At 46.8% G+C, this 10,385-nt stretch overlaps 1 pseudogene; it reads left to right on the top strand.

Moving 5' to 3' along the window:
- The first annotated feature begins 880 nt into the window (after positions 1-880).
- Positions 881-10,385, top strand: part of LOC123129584 (uncharacterized) — a 54,372-nt pseudogene continuing 44,867 nt past the window's right edge.

The following is a 10,385-nucleotide window of genomic DNA, read 5'->3' as shown; positions in this document are numbered from 1 at the left end:
TGGACGGCATGGCAACGAGGAGGACCGAGCAAGTGACAACTCAGACACGGTGCAAACATAGGGTGCAACTCATACATCGCAAGCATTCATCCACGGGCCTCATCTCGATGGTTATACCTTCGAAGCGTGTGTTATCGGAGGGTTTAAGTTCGATGCGGTGTAGGGGAAGTAGACGTTCTCGGGACGTTCGATAGTGGAGGTAGTCGAACACGGCGACGGTAGTTGTACACGGGTCTTCGGCCACGGAGGTAGTCAAACACGTTTTCCTAGAGGTTCGGGATCACGACATGAAACTTGACGTCCACGAGGTCTTTGCGGGTCGACGGTAGTGGTACTTAGCGTATCCGAGTTCTTTGGAGGTCGTCATCGAACTTGGTGAAAAAAACACGGCGTCGGTAGTCGTTCACTCAATGGCCTTCGACGACGGTAGGCGTACACGTTCCGTAGACGTTCGAGTCACCGGTAAAGGAACTTGGCGGTCCATAGAGGGTACTTGTCGGATCCACAGCATTGTAACCGTTTGTGGCAGAGGAGCTTGATGTTCATGGGTCTCCCAAAGGCATCGTAGTACTTGTCGACATCCGATACGTAGAGGTACTTGGCAGTTTTGTGTAGACGGACTTGTGGTGGTCTTGGACTGGGCGATCTTGGCATATCCGACAGCAGAAGGCACACACGCGGTCGGTGGAGCTTGCGGGCACGCAGAGGAAGGTCGGCGAGGACTTGGCGCGGCAGAGCACTCCAGCGAAGCCAGCAGGGTCGTCAGGCAACGTGAGGGAGATGAGCGGCGCAAGGCGGCGGTGGGTGACTGTGGGCATGCCCCAGCGGCCTCGGTCATCGGCAGCAGAGGTGCGAGGCGAGTGGCGGCCTCCTGCTGGTCATGGACGCAGCGTTGCAGAAGGGCAGCGGCAGTAGGGCGCGGAGGAGATTGGGCGCCGGACAGGAGGCCGGGCTGCGAGGCCATGAGAGGCACGGCGAGAAGGCTCGGCCCCCGGCGCGTGCGGGGATGGGAAGGAGCAGCGCAGGGCCGACAAGGGCGCTGGTCGCCGGCAGAGGCGCGCGACTGCTCGGCGACGGGCGTTTGGTCACCGGCGAGGTGGTCGTCCGGTCGAGGAGACGGGCGCGAGGTCGATGGAGGAAGGCAAGGCGGAGAGGAGAGCTTGGGGCGCCGGCGCGGCTGTCGTAGGAGACCGGAGCAGAGGCGGAGGAAGGGCTCCGGCGTACGGCTGGCGGTGGAGGAGAAGGATGGCTTCGCTGGTGGGAGAAGGAGGCGGCGGAGCAGGCTCGTCTGCATTCGAGGGAGGAGCTGGCGATGGGGGCTCTGCGAGGAGAAGCAAGAGGAGAGGTGGAGATCGGGCGGAGATGGGTCACGGGCGAGAGGAACGAAGTTAGGGGGGAGGTGTCGAGGGAGGAAGGAGTCGGGCTGCGCGGGACCCTGGCGGCGCAAGGGGAGACGAGGGAGATGGGATCGAATGGGCTAGGGGTGCGCTATGGTTAGGAGAGGGGCTTTGGTGGGCCTGGGAGGCTGGCCCAGCTGCCGGGAAGGATAGACAAAATGGGCTGGATCGAGGGGGCTTCTGTTGGACTCCTTCTCTCTTAACCCATCTTTCTTTTCTTAATTCCCTCCGACAAAAATATGTGGAGAAAAGAAAGAGGGGCTAGAGGTAGAATATTTCAGAAAGTAAAATATTCTTGGAGCGCTGGAACTTTGCACAAATAGAATAAAATGGTTTGGCAATTTTTTAGAGATAGAAAGATAATTCAAGTTTGAATTTAATTCAAACTTGAGCCATTTTTGAACCCAACCAAACCAAACCCAAATGAGCAGAAATTTGACACGGAGGTGGTATGCATGGGGTATGATTTATGGAGAAAAGGTGAACATTTTTATGTGATAGAAAAATGTCACCTACAATGGATGGTTGAATTTGAAAGAAAGAAGCTAGTGATAGGGTTTCAACTTGAATGGGGATTTTGGTGGCAAAAGAAAGATGTAATTGTGTTTGGTTGATTCCATAAGAATGGAATATTGATTATAGCTCCCTAATAATATTGGGAGGATATGTTATATAGAGAAATCACCATGTGAGTTCCCTTGATTTTAAATGGACCAAAGATCCATGCAATTTATTTAGTTGAGTTAAGAAAAAGAAATGACATGATGGCATGATGACATGATGCAATGCACCCGATGCAAATATGAATGCAACAGACGAAACAAAACACACAACGAAACCCGGAAACCCTGGAAGGCAACTGAAGCTCCGGTCTTGGGGCGTCACAACACTCCACCACTACGAGAGGATCTCGTCCTAAGATCTAGGATGGCACCGGAGGGAAAACGAAAGAGGAAGAGTAGAGGTAAAACTAAGTTGCTTCTATGAAAAACGAGTGAAACCACGAACCTTGGGAGGTTGAACAAATAGAAAGAAAGAAAGCAACGAAGAAGAACAAAATTGAAAGCACTTCGATAAGGAAGAGTAACAAGGAAGAACAAATTCGGGCAACACTCCGATTAAAAAATGATAAGAAACTTTATAAGATGAATAGAACATTAGGAGAGGACACAACACTCATGTTAAATGGCTAAGCAAAGTAAAGAACATGATCTGACAAAACAAGAAGATGGGTTTGAAGAGAGCAACATCACAATGCCTCCAGAACAAAAGAATAGAAGTTTGAACGTTGGAAAGGAAAGAGCTGAGAAGAAAATGACATAATACCACAAAAGAGTTTGAAAAGGCATCCTTAGGAGAAGAGTCGAACGGAGTTGTTGGAAAACCAACAATGAAAAGATAAGCTTGATGTGGACTTATGGAAGACATCCCAAAACTATGAGGTGAAATTCCGCCACTAACGGAAACGATAGATTGGATTGATATGAACAAGGAGACGAGACACTTATTTCATCGGGAGGATAAATGAAGAACTTGGATCATTTATAAGCATGATAAATAGCAACAATCCTCAGGGAAAGCTTTAGGTGAAATATAACCCAAGGAAACTCCAATTACGAGATTGATGGATTTAAAATATCTCATTCTTGATAACTTGTGAATCATGAAACACGAAGGAAAATTGTCAAGAATGACATAACACCACCTCCAATGATACGGTAGAAAGAATTGCACTCCGGATTGCAAGATGAAGAAAACTTGATCTCCTTATAAAGAATCTTGATGAAAACTTCGAGAAGGAATTAAAACCTTTATGAACCATCATGTAGAGCCTCCATGAAGAACTTTGGTAAACAAAAGGATGATCAAATGAAAGGAAGTGAAGTAGAGAACACTAGGTGAAGCCTTGCGATGATTTTGATGAATCTTTGCGACGAGATAAAGTGAAAACTTGGAACTCCGGAAAAGAAAGATGAACAAATGGAATCAAGAATTTGATGGACCTCTGGAATAAGGAATTGAATTTAGTTGATGAAACAAGAATAAGAATTACATTATGCTTATCCTTCACCAATTTGGATTGATGACAAGCAATGGATTTGGCATATTACTTATTCTCGTAGAAAATATTAAGATAGATATAATGCAAACTTGAGAAGGTCTTAAGTGAACCAATGGTAGGATTTAGAAACAACGAATGAATTGATATGATAACGAAGGAATACAAATCTTGAACGAAATACCATAAGAATTGAACATGAAAGTAGCAAAAGCATAATTCACCGGGAAGAATTGGAAAACGAATGAAGATACCTAAGGGAATTTAGATACATGAGAACGAAGAGACCATGAACTGATTAGAGGATATTTGAATCATGCACCGGTAAGATTTAGAGAAAGAGAGATGAAAGCTGAGAATGAATACTTCTGAGGTGATGGTCTCTGGAGAATCAAACTGAAAAGACTCCTGAATTGCTCCGGATGGGTGAAAAGAATTCGCACAATCAAAAAAAATAATGAGAGGATGGCGTCAAGCTAGAACCATGAATCTTGAAGAGAATGGAGCAAGATTTAGAGGAAAAACTCTTCTTCGTCTTCAAAATCTGAGAATGATGACGAGAAACACCACCATGAATTATTTAGACACTCCGGAAGAATCAAAAGCGAAGAGGTTGAGCCAACTATGCAAAAAATTTGAAAGATCTTGGAGAAAGACATTTTAATGATGATAAATCATTCTTACGTCAAACTTCGAAAAGAAATTTGAGGATAGCTCCGGGAAAATAAGAAGAGTCAGGTAAGATCCTAGGAAAAGACCTGTGGGTTAGGGCCCACTCAAAAGAAACACTGTTGAACTATTTAAAGAGGGAGATTACACCGGTTGAATTAAATGGCTTGAATGAGATAACAATCTCGAAGAGCTTGAATCAAAGCAGAGTGGAAACACGAATCTTCGAGATATCTTGAGCACTCCGGAACAATAGAATAGCGAGCGAGTGGAAGATTAAGTGGTGCACCGACATGAGAAGGTATTTGAAACGAGGAAAAAGGATATGATCAACAAAGTTTGGCTTGAATCCACCGGAGAAGAAAAGAATGACGAATGATGAACTTGAAACTTCCTTAGAATCTTCATGAGAATCACCAGATAAGAACATTGATTGAAAAGGATGAAGAGACTTCACAACAATAAGATGGATACTTGATTCAGAAATCTGAGCCCTTGAAGAAAAGGGGTGGGTGGGCGGGAAAACAAAGGCAACTTGGAGACGAATGAAACAAACACCGTTGAGAAGAACAGATAATCGATCTTGCGAATGTTGAAGTGATCGGATCCACTTGAAGAGTAAAACACGCCGGTTGAAAAGGATTGACATGACAATCTCGATTATCGTGAGGGATTAGTATTCACATAGGAATATGAGAACACCACTTGGGAAAGGTATGGAATCAATACGTGACTTCGAAGCAACTCGAATACCACAAACTCAAAACAAAAGCAAAAACAAAAGATTGGCTTGCAAAATAAGCCGGAACAAACATATGATAGAGATTTCGTCTGAAGTTTTCATGGTGGGGCCTACACGGGCTCGATCGTACAGCACCATCATGTACAATGTAGTGCACATGACATACGAAGCGTCCCCGAGTCAGCATAGCCAAGGACTCTTTAAGACACAACGAGACCACTGTAAAACCAACCGTGGATAGGTGGACCACTAGACGTCGAACCCCAATCTCATATCATGCATCTGTTGGAAAGATATCCTAAGGGCTACTTGAATTCCCACTTATAAACTCCCGAAACTTTCCCGTTATGCAATCAGGTGTTGGGGATACAGGGAAAGCATAATATCTCACCCAAAACTATCAAATCCTACATCCAGCTGTATCCATCCTTCAACACATAACCAAGAAATCATTTACCTCAACCTTCGAAAAGCATCCATTATACAAGTTATGGCAATACTCCCAAACTCCCGCCCCAGTACTGGGTGGCATCGAGGTTATCTCACCAACAACTGCATAAAAGAGATTTTTGATGTTGGCGAAACTCAGGTATTCCAGAACTGCAACGATAAAATTGTGACAACAACACCTCGGAGCTCAACTCCCCGGGACACTGCCACAACCCCTAAATGTCAGGAGGCATCAAGAACAATGTTCTCGTCACAAAACCATCGGAACGTTTCCAAGATACCCGCGTGATCCTAAAAAAAATTTAGTGAAATTTGAGAAGAGAAGAGTCAAAACTCTATGTCAGGATGCCTCACCAAAGCAACGAAGGGACTGAGGAGTAAAAAGAATCCTACTCTCCGATATATATAATCCTATAAGACTCAAAACATTTTTCTAGACTCAACAACGCCAACGATTCGATCAAGCAGGGGGCTCCTAAGTCAGGGAAGGCTCTGATTACCAACTTGTAATGCCCACGATGCGGCTATATCTCCCACGTGTCGAAGCACGACTTAGAGGCATAACCGCATTGTAAGCAATGTCGCAAGTGAGGTAATCTTCACACAACCCATATAATACATAAGGGAGAGAGATACATAGTTGGCTTACAATCGCCACTTCACACAATACATGAATATAACATTACAACATCCAGATACAATCAAGGTCCGACTACGGAACCAAAATAAAAGAAGATTACCCCAAATGCTACAGGTCCCCGATCGTCCCAATTGGGCTCCACTACTGATCAACTGGAAACGGAACAACATAACAAGCACGATCTTCGTCGAGCATCTCCTTGAGCTCAGTTGCGTCACCTGCACGGTATCATCGGCACCTGCAAACTGGTTTTGGAAGTATCTGTGAGTCATGGGGACTCAGCAATCTCACACCCACGCAATCAAGACTATTTAAGCTTATAGGTAGGGAAAAGGTATATGAGGTGGAGCTGCAACCAACACTAGCATATATGGTGGCTAACATACGCAAATGAGAGCGAGAAGAGAAGGCAAGGCACGGTCGAGAAACTATGATCAAGAAGTGATCCTAGTCTACTTACGTTCAAGCATAACTCCAACACCGTGTTCACTTCCCGAACTCCACCGGAAAGAGACCATCACGCCTACACACGCGGTTGATGCATTTTAGTTAAGTTTAGATTCAGGTTTTCTACAACCGGACACTAACAAATTCCCATCTGCCCATAAACGCAGGCACGGCTTTCGAAAGTTCAAAACCCTGCAGGGGTGTCCCAACTTAGCCCATCACAAGCTCTCATGGTCAACGAAGGATATTCCTTCTCCCAGGACGACCCGATCAGACTCGGAATCCCAGTTACAAGACATCTCGACAATGGTAAAACTAAACCAGCAAAGCCGCCCAATGCGCCGACATCCCGATAGGAGCTACACATATCTCGTTCTCAGGGCAACACCGGATGAGACATCCTACGAGTAAAACCAACCCTCAAGTTTCCCCGAGGTGGCTCCGCAGTCAACTCAGTTCGGACCAACACTTAGAGAAGCACTGGCCCGGGGGGTTAAAATAAAGATGACCCTTGAGTCTGCAGAACCCAAGGTAAGGTGATAGGTTGTTAGTGCAAATGGTAAAACCAAGGTTGGGCCTTGCTGGAGGAGTTTTATTCAAAGCAAACTGTCAAGGGGTTCCCGTTATAACCCGACCGTGTAAGGAACGCAAAATCAAGGAACATAACACCGGTATGACGCAAACTAGGGCGGCAAGAGTGGAACAAAACAGCAGGCATAAGGCTGAGCCTTCCACCCTTTACCAAGTATATAGATGCATTAATTAAATAAGAGATATTGTGATATCCGAACAAATATCCATGTTCCAACATGGAACACGCTCCATCTTCACCTGCAACTAACAATGCTATAAGAGGGGCTGAGCAAAGCTGTAACATAGCCAAACAACGGTTTGCTAGGACAAGGTGGGTTAGAGGTTTGACATGGCAATATGGGAGGCATGATAAAGCATGTGGTAGGTATCGCGGCATAGGCATAGCAAAAGAGCGAGCAACTAGCAAGCAAAGATAGAAGTGATTTCGAGGGTATGGTCATCTTGCCTGAAATCCCGCAACGAAGAAGAACGAGTCCATGAAGAAGACAAATGGACGTAGTCGAACGAATCCTCACAAACGCGACGTTATCGGAAAACAACCCGAGGAAGCAACACCGGAAAGAATCAAACAACATGGTAAACAACCACCACATAAACATGGCATGATGCACAATCAAGTATGATGCATGTCCGATTTAAAGATATATGGCATGGCAAAGTGCAACAAACAATACTACAATTTAAGTGGAGCTCAATATGCATCGGGATGCATATTGAAGAAACACCACATCAATTATTTAGTTCTCTCTCGGTTAGGTACTCAATAATAATAAATGTTGTTTAAACATGGCAAGAGGGTGAAGCATAAGAAAACTACACAATCTAAGCAATTTAAAGAATAGTGGGTGAAATCCAAAAATCTTCTTTCCTTTTGGGGATGAGAGCGACTACACTACATAATTGGAAATTGCCTTTGCTTTATTGCCTGAGCTTCATTGGTATTGGAAATGGGGCCGGAAACGTCAAACAACAATTCCGGTAAAACCCCATATGCATTAGCAATTTAGTGCAAACAACAATTTTAAACATTTTAAATGTTATTAACATGATGCGGATGACATGTTCAAATTTATGCATTTTTTATTCAAAGTTGACAAGAGCATTAAGAAGCCTTTGTCACCATGGTGGAAAGAAAGGGAGTGCCACGACAACGATAACGGTTCCGGTAGCTAATGAAAATACCGGTGCAAAAGGAAAAGGTATGGGAGCATGCAAAAGATGGTGGGGTGATCCCGGATTCTGGGTTCCCACGGATGGATGGCATGGCAACAAGGAGGACCGAGCAAGTGACAACTCGGACACGGTGCAAACATAGGGTGCAACTCATACATCGCAAGCATTCATCCACGGGTGTCGTCTCGATGGTTATACCTTCAAAGCGTGCGTTATCGGAGGGGTTCAAGTTCGATGCGGTGTAGGGGAAGTAGACATTCTCGGGAAGTTCGATAGTGGAGGTAGTCGAACACGGCGACGGTAGTTGTACACGGGTCTTCGGCCACGAAAGTAGTCGCACGTTTTCCTAGAGGTTCGGGATCACGACACGAAACTTGACGTACACGAGGTCTTTGCGGGTCGACGATAGTGGTACTTGGCATTTCCGAGTTCTTCGGAGGTCGTCATCAAACTTGGTGGAAAAAAACACGACATCGGTAGTCGTTCACTCGATGGCCTTCGACAACGGTAGGCGTACACGTTCCGTAGACGTTCGAGTCACCGGTAAAGGAACTTGGCGGTCCATAGAGGGTACTTGTCGGATCCACAGCACTATAACCGTTTGTGGCAGAGGAGCTTGATGTTCACGGGTCTCCCAAAGGCATCGTGGTACTTGTCGACATCCGATAGGTAGAGGCACTTGGCAATTTTGTGTAGACGGACTTGTGGTGGTCTTGGACTGGGCGCTCTTGGCATATCCGACAGCGAAAGGCACACACGCGGTTGGTGGAGCTTGCGGGCACGCAGAGGAAGGTCGGCGAGGACTTGGCGCGGCAGAGCACTCCAGCGAAGCCAGCAGGGTCGTCGGGCAACACGAGGGAGAGGAGCGGCGCAAGGTGGCGCTGGGTGACTGTGGGCATGCCCCAGCGGCCTCGGTCGTCGGCAGCAGAGGTGCGAGGCGAGCGGCGGCCTCCTGCTGGTCGTGGACGCGGCGTTGTAGAAGGGCAGCGGCAGTAGGGCGCGGAGGAGATTGGGCGCCGGACAGGAGGCCGGGCTGCGAGGCCATGAGAGGCATAGCGAAAAGGATGGGAAGGAGCAACGCAGGGCCGACAGGGGCGCTGGTCGCCGACAGAGGCGCGCAACTGCTCGGCGGCAGGTGTTTGGTCACCGGCGAGGTGGTCGCCCGGCCGAGGAGACGGGCGCGAGGTTGATGGAGGAAGGCAAGGCGGAGAGGAGAGCTTGGGGCGCCGGCGCGGCTGTCGTAGGAGGCCGGAGCAGAGGCGGAGGAAGGGCTCCAGCGTATGGCTGGCGGTGGAGGAGAAGGATGGCGTCGCTGGTGGGAGAAGGAGGCGGCGGAGCAGGCTCGTCGGCGTTCGAGGGAGGAGCGGGCGATGGGGGCTCTGTGAGGAGAAGGAAGAGGAGAGGTGGAGATCGGGTGGAGATGGGTCACGGACGAGAGGAACGAAGGAAGGGGAGAGGTGTCGAGGGAGGAAGGAGTCGGGCTGCGCAGGACCCTGGCGGCGCAAGGGGAGACGAGGGAGATGGGATCGAACAGGTTAGGGGTGCGCTAGGGTTAGGAGAGGGGCTTTGGTGGGCCTGGGAGGCCGGCCCAGCTGCGGGGAAGGATAGACAAAATGGGCTGGATCGAGGGGGCTTCTGTTGGACTCCTTCTCTCTTAACCCATCTTTCTTTTCTTAATTCCCTCCGACAGAAATATGTGGAGAAAAGAAAGAGGGGCTAGAGGTAGAATATTTCAGAAAATAAAATATTCCTGGAGCGCTGGAACTTTGCACAAATAGAATAAAATGGTTTGGCAATTTTTTAGAGATAGAAAAATAATTCAAGTTTGAATTTAATTCAAACTTGAGCCATTTTTGAACCCAACCAAACCAAACCTAAATGAGCTGAAATTTGACACGGAGGTGGTATGCATGGGGTATGATTTATACAGAAAAGGTGAACATTTTTATGTGATAGAAAAATGTCACCTACAATGGATGGTTGAATTTCAAAGAAAGAAGCTAGTGATAGGGTTTCAACTTGAAGGGGGATTTGGTGGCAAAAGAAAGATGTAATTGTGTTTGGTTGATTCCATAAGAATGGAATATTGATTATAGTTCCCTAATAATATTGGGAGGATATGTTATATAGAGAAATCACCGTGTGAGTTCCCTCGATTTTAAATGGACCGAATATCCATGCAATTTATTCAGTTGAGTTAAGAAAAAGAAATGA

Source organism: Triticum aestivum, chromosome 6A, assembly GCF_018294505.1.
Source record: "Triticum aestivum cultivar Chinese Spring chromosome 6A, IWGSC CS RefSeq v2.1, whole genome shotgun sequence".
Taxonomy (NCBI): Eukaryota; Viridiplantae; Streptophyta; class Magnoliopsida; order Poales; family Poaceae; genus Triticum; species Triticum aestivum.
This window is presented reverse-complemented; position numbering and strand designations above follow the sequence as displayed.